The following is a 7,287-nucleotide window of genomic DNA, read 5'->3' on the forward strand; positions in this document are numbered from 1 at the left end:
ACAAGAAAGACAAAATTAAAAGAAAGACTCAATCTACAAAGGAAAAGACTAAACACATAACTAGGAACACAGGACTCTATCACAATTAAATTCAACTCTGCTAATTACACAACTACCAGCTATTTTCTCTAATAAGAACTGCACAAACAGAATCACCAACTCTAAATCTAAGTTTCAGTAACTCTAACAAGTAAATAACAGTTAAATTCAACCCAAAACAAGCAGAAAATTACAATTCAGAGAAGTAGCAATCCAAGTTCAACCTCACAGGATAAAGTGTTTCCCTCAAATCACTCAAGTGTTTAGGTCAGCCTGTGTTTCACTCCACATAACATGATAGACCACAGTTCACAACTTTGGAAAAATTCTAATTGACACTGCTTGAATCAAGATAACTCTAGATCACTAGGACTTTCATGGCTTGTAATGTAATGGAGAATGGAAAGGCCAGATGGATGGGAAATAAAAGCAGAAACTGAAATGGATAAGAGAAATGTGAAAGAGAGGACAACTAGAACTCACTGCAGGTATTGCATTCTTTTCTTGGCCAGAATCTCTTTTTTTTTTCAGGTCTTTTTCTCAATCAATTTTCTCTTTTTCTCTTTTCCAGACCTTTCTCTTCTCTTTTTCAGATCAGATTTTTCTCTTTTTAGAGCTTTTTTCTCTCTTCAATCTCACCTCTGACCTTACTCTTTTCTGCTTTCTGAGTTCTAAATTCTCCTTACTTCTCACAAACCTCTCAAGGTTGCTTTATTGGTGGTGAAAAAGTATGTAATGGATGGAAAGCAAAGAAAAGGCTAAGGCTCAAATGAGGGTACAATGGAAAGAAATGTATGTGAATGGGAAGAAGAAAGAAGGCCTAGATCATTTCTTAAGTTCTACCAAGATCAAGCACACTCAAAGAGAATTAATACAAAATCAGAACTATGACTACACATGCATGCAATCACGCTAGAAAGAAAAATTTTGGCCCAAAACTCTCCAGGGTTAAAGATTTGTCAAAAATGGAATTGCTACTCTCTATCATGCAAAAACTGCTTATTTAGACTGAACTAACTGCAAAAACTACTGCTAGAGCTACATCTACTCAAATCTAGAGCTAAAGACACTATTGGCAATCTATCTTAAAGAAACAAAGCTAAGAAGTTAAGTAAATCAGCAAAGAATTGAATTAAATGTGAAACAGAGTCAAGAAAGAACCTAAAAGTACCTAAACAATATTACCTAAGCTATAAACAATCTAAACAAAGCAACACAGAACAGAATGTAACCAAAAAGAATCTAAACTAAAGCTCTACAAAGTAAAATAGCAAAAGAAGAAAGAAAAGACTCTAAATCAAAGAAACAAAAGATACCTAAAACAAAATGATATTAATCTAAACAGATCCTATTTACAAGTTTAAAAAGGAAACAACTAAAGAGAACAGAAGGTAATCCTAAAACAGAGAATCTATACAATTCCTAATAAAGGACCTAAGCAACACCTAAAGCTATTTAAAATCTATACAAAGTAGAACTAGCTTATGTGTAACTAAGAGAACCTAAACTAAACTAAAACAGCTAAAACAATTCCTAAACCAAGACCCTATGAAGGAAAACAGTAAAAGAGAACCTAAGCTAAAACAACAAAAACCAGAAAATGAATGAACTGTAAAAACCTAAAGAACTATTAACAACAAAGCTAAAAACTAAACTAAAACAGATCAGTAAGAAAAAAATAGGTATTTACCGACTAAAACAAGAATGGGAAACTACTCTAGGGATTTATAAACCAAACCAGACCTAAACTAAGAGAAAAACAGTTCAGAAAAAAAAAACCCCCTATTTTATTACTAAAACAGATGCTAACAAAGCTATATACATCAAAAAAAAAACAACTTCAACCTATACCTTCCCACCCCCACACTTAAGAGGCACATTGCCCTCAATGTGTGAATGAGTAAGGTTTTCTAACAAACACCAACAACAAAAAGTATGTACAGATCAAACAAAATCAAAATAAAAAAAAAAAATTGAATTTAGAAAACACAAGTTTGTACAGAACAAAAATGAAAAGATTAAAGCTAAAACTATAAGACTAAAAGAAAAAGAAAACATGTTCAAATAGGCCATAGATCAAAATTAATTTTTTTAATTTTTATGAAAAATAACATATTATCTATCCTACTATTTACTATGCTACTTAAAACTATGCACATTACTAACAAATACCTATAACTATTATTTAAGAGTAAGGAAAAGAAAATTCTTATGGGTTTTTCTCCATGCTCTGCCCAGGTGCGCATTGCTTCCATAGCTGCATTGAAATCTTTTTTCTCAGTCATTTGTTGCAGCATTCTCAGCTCTCCATTCAGTGTTTGCAGCTGGTGGTTGCTTGGAATTGGTGTTGGGCGTGTAAGCTTGCCACTATTAGCAGCCCTCCTTCCTTGCACAGTCAGGACTGCATCTTTGTTACAATCAATATCTGCCATAGGTATATCATCTGCCACATCATAATCAGCACACATGAGTGAATCATCAAATAATACAGAGCTGTCAAAAGTGAAATCAGAATCACCCAGCAAATCATAAAAATTTAATGCATTAAAATCTGAACACCCATCAGTAGGTGTGTTTCTATGATTCACAACAAAATTCTCATCCACCAATTCAGAATTGCTAGGCATGACAGTAAGAATATCAGGTAAGAGTTTCTGAGACTCAACATGCACATGATCATTAATTTTAATTTGCATCTCACCCAAACAAATAGGAAGTTCAAGTTCAGAGTAAACCTGTTCTAGCTCCTCAGCAACTGCCCTATTAAATCTATCATAGAAATTGATGTTAGTGCAAGGATTATGAACAGTCACAGGTATGTCAATGTGTTTTATTTCAAGTGTTGAATCACAAATGTGAGAATGTATAGGCATGACAGGGACACTATTCAATGCAGGTTCTATGAGTTCAACTTTAAACATATCAAAAACGTTAAAATCAGGTTGAACCTCGTCTATATCAATTGGAAGATTCAGTTTAAAGAAAACCTGAAGTCTTGATTCACCAGCTACCCTTTCAGGATCATTCCCATCCAGCTTGCAGATAATGAACTCTTCCTTGGCACCTGCAAAACAGTTAGAAGCAGAACATATAGCAGAACTAATTTCTTCACAAATTTCACAACCACCCCCAAGGCATGTACAAGCAGTGAGTTTTTCATTGTTTAGTTCTAAAGAATTTAAGAACCCAGCAAACTCAAGTTCAAGTTCTAATCCTAAATCAGTACAAGCATTTTCAAAATCAGCCACATCAACTTTCACATCATCAAAAACTGCATGTCTATCATCATGAGCATCTGATTCATCATCAAGAAGTGCATTTAAATCTGTGCAATCATCAAGTACACTAGATGCAGGTATATGAACTTTATCAATGGAATAGGCTGAATTTATGATATTAGAATGATCAAAGCAAGGAGTAAAATCAAAAACTTCTACAGGCACATCATGCATATGATCAAACACATTGAAATCAATTTCAGGCTCACCCACATCAACATCAAAATCCATTTCACAGTACTGCAGCACCAAAACATGGTCAGCAGCTTCCCTCATTTTTTTCAAATACTCTTTGGACTTTCTGAAATCAGTTTGTACTTCCACTTCAGCAGATTCAACTTTTAAATCAGCAGTACAATCAATTTCATTGAAACAAGAACGAGGTTCAGTACTATCACCATCATAATAGACATTTTCACTTAATTGAGCACTAGCAGTGGTAAAATCAGATATAGGAACATCAACAAAACTATTACAATCATGAATCGCAGCCAACTCCCTAAAACCATCAACTAGCTTTTCAAAATCATCACCAGTGTAATTATGGTCATAAGGTTCACAAACACATTCAGAAATATCAACAGATGCATTCATACAATCATCACTCATTAGAGAATTGGAATTATCATCATCAAAATTTAAAGTAGAATGTGAATCAATGAAAGAAGGGTTAGAGTATACAGTTATAGAGGTGGTTGGACACTTAATCACTTGAAACTCTGCGGCAGCAGCTACCAACAGTGGTGCTTCATTGGTTGCTGCCTCTTTCTCCTTTTCAACTCTCCCAGTCAACTTGTTGACTACAGCTACTAACTCTGCCACTTGATTGGTTAGTCCTTGAAGTTCATATGCTGGAATCCCCTCCTGCTGATCACATAATTGATCCTGCCATGGCTGTACTGATTGGAATTCCTGCAGCCCTATTTCAGCATACTGGTGCCAATATGAATGTGGCAGCTGCTGCTGCATAATCCAGGGTTGCTGCTCACCATATGGTTGAAAACAAAGTGGTGGTTGTTGCTGGAAATCTTGATTGGCTGGCTGCATAAAAACCTCAGGAACAGGCTCAAAGAACATGTTAAATCTTTGTGGTGAAGCATTGTAAGGGAAAGGGAAATTACCATATGCAGAGGAGTGATCCATGCTTACCAATTGCTCACAAGATAAAAACCAATCAGACCAATAAAGCCTCTATCACAGAATTCAACAAAAGAATTGAAAGAAAAGAAAATCTATACAAGCTATATTCACAATTTCTACTCTGCAGAACAGATCCTAATATACAAAAATGAAAATAGAACAAACAGATCCTAAACTAAAAAGGAACAGATATGAACACAAAACAGAAATAAAATCAAGAAAACAAACCTAAACAAGACTAACCTAACACTCTAAGACTTAACTCGCCGAGTCCCCGGCAACGGCGCCATTTGTTAAACTGTTTTTCATCGCACAAAAACAGAACAAACTAGATTTCCCCACTAATGAAGTATAGGGACAACCTAGGTATCAATCCAAAGACTCGGCTAAAATTAAGTTTAAAGTGTAGAATTAAATCTTGTATTTATTTACTATCTAATAACTACTAATGCAAGGTGGGGAAATAGAAAATGAAACAATGAAATTAAAGAGAAAAGAATAAAGAAATCAAATCTGTATAAAAGAAAAATCAAGAAATAAAATGCAAAGAAAAAAAAAACAAAACTGGAACCTAATCTAAATTGTAAAATAACTGCATAACAAAACAGAACCTAAACTAAAATGAGAACTGAGTGCAATTAAAACTAACCTAATACAGCAAAATGAAACTAAAACTAAAACTGAACAAGATTCTAAGAGTAGACAGTTCAACATCTAATCTACTAAACTTAGTCTATTCATAGGAAAACAAAAATCAAAGTAAAATTAAAATGCAATACAGATCACTCTATCCTAATCTATATATCACCAGAAATCAATCAATAACAGAATTTAGAATTGAAACAAATCAAAAACAGTACCTAAATTCTGAAAGCAGTATCACAATAAAAAAAAACAGAATTGAAGTCATAGGTGAATTGCACATGAATTCCAATGCAGGATATTCTAAGTCATATCTCAGAACTTTAAATTGGCTCTTTCCACTAATTTTTCCAATCAATGTTCATTAACCTATTCATCAATCTAAAATTCACAAACAAATTCAAGAAACACATATTTGAATCAATTTTTATGCATTGAACTGTTCTCTGTCTCGAGAAGACATCTCGATGAAGAATGCTCACTACGAAGACATTCAATTCCAAACGGAACCATAGAAGTGCAGAGTTACAGAATCCAAATCATTTTCTCAACACATAACAAGTACAAAAATCAAAAACAAAGAACAAAATCAAGACATAAACAAGAACAGAACAAGAACACAAAACTCAACTTTATTAACATGAAAAGAAAATTTTACAAACTACCGGAAATCACCAAGATTCGTGCGGCTGTCACTCTCGCAATTATCTCGGCGAAATCAATATTTCTACTCTAAGAAAAACGTAAAAACCCTAATCTACAGAGCGTCTAAAAATGTATCTCAAAAGTATATGAAGAAGTGTTCTCTATATACATGGTGAAAAACCCCTTTATATAGGGTCGAAAAACGAAAAGAGAAAAGAAAGGGGGAAAAGAAAGAGCTAAAAGAACTAACTGGAAAGCTTCTTGATTGATCTTCAACAACTCTGAACCGCACTGCTTTCAACTGTCAACTGCTTCGCACGTGCTTCTAACCAACAATCTAGCTCAGCACTCCTTCCGATTTGCTTCCCCGAACCGATTTAGCTCTGGGCCGGCTTCCTTTTTGATTAAATGGCGAGAACACAAGCTTCATCATCTGGGTCACCATCAAGAGCTATTGAAGCTCTCTTTTTCTTGCGCTCCCTGGAAACAAGCCCTAGAGGTTTTCTTTCTTTTCTCAAAATGAATTTCTCGCGCATTGCAAATGAAAATGAATTTCCAGACCCCTATGGCAGCAGCAGATCCAGCGCTAAAACGGCGTCGTCCCACTTATGTAGGCCCAAATCTAGCGTCAGTCCATTCAGCCCAATGAAGTGTTGGTGTGCAGCGGCTAGATCAGCAAACCAAATTCAAATCAGTAGCAACAACAACCCAATTGTCAACTAAGCCCAATTTCCCAGCAGCTCATTTCAATTAAACACCTCCCAATCAACTTCTATTATGGCCCAATCTGTAAAAAAATCAAACAGCAATTAAGAAAAACAAGAGAAATTATGCAATTAAAACAAAACATTTTTATTGAAAGAATTTCAGAAAAATACTAATTTCCTAATTATTAACAAAAGCTAAAAATTACACCTAAAAACCTCTTTTTAACTAGAATTTTATAAAACTAAAGAATTAAGAGAAAAACATAAAACTAGCCTAATTCTAAGAAATTAAAAACTAAAGAAATCTAAGAAATGATTTTTAACAAAGAAAAATATGTAAATCTAGAGTGTTATCACCCATGCTAGGATGAGGTCTCCATCCTTGATTATAATTTCCATAATTTCCTGAACGACCTTGATTTCCCATATAATTAACCTCTTCCTTCGCATTGGATTGAATAGCACACTGTCCATTTTGGTGCTCTCCACCACAAAGTTCACAACCTTGCACAGTTTGATTATGTTGTGCCTGTGATACAGTTTGGAGTTCCTTTGGTAGTTGTGACAACTTTTTCATTACTGATTCAAGTTGTTGAGTCATGATTTTATTTTGGGCTAATAAGGCATCTTGGGATTGCAATTCAAACATGCCTTTCTTTTGCGTTTGCACTCTCTCACTTTGGACATCATTATCACTAGATGTCATATTTTCAATTATTTCTTGTGCCTCATAAGGTGTCTTCCACCTAATGTTACCTCCAGCAGAGGCATCTAGCATAAGCTTTGTGTGAGATTTTAAACCTCCTAAGAAAAGGTTTAATTGAGTGGGAATGTCA

At 34.5% G+C, this 7,287-nt stretch overlaps 1 pseudogene; it reads right to left on the minus strand.

Moving 5' to 3' along the window:
* Positions 1 to 3,427: 3,427 nt before the first annotated feature.
* Positions 3,428 to 4,460, minus strand: LOC148204370 (uncharacterized; annotated as a pseudogene).
* Positions 4,461 to 7,287: the final 2,827 nt, after the last annotated feature.

Source organism: Vigna umbellata, chromosome 1 (assembly GCF_029865625.1).
Source record: "Vigna umbellata cultivar VRB3 chromosome 1, Vumbellata_1.0, whole genome shotgun sequence".
Taxonomy (NCBI): Eukaryota; Viridiplantae; Streptophyta; class Magnoliopsida; order Fabales; family Fabaceae; genus Vigna; species Vigna umbellata.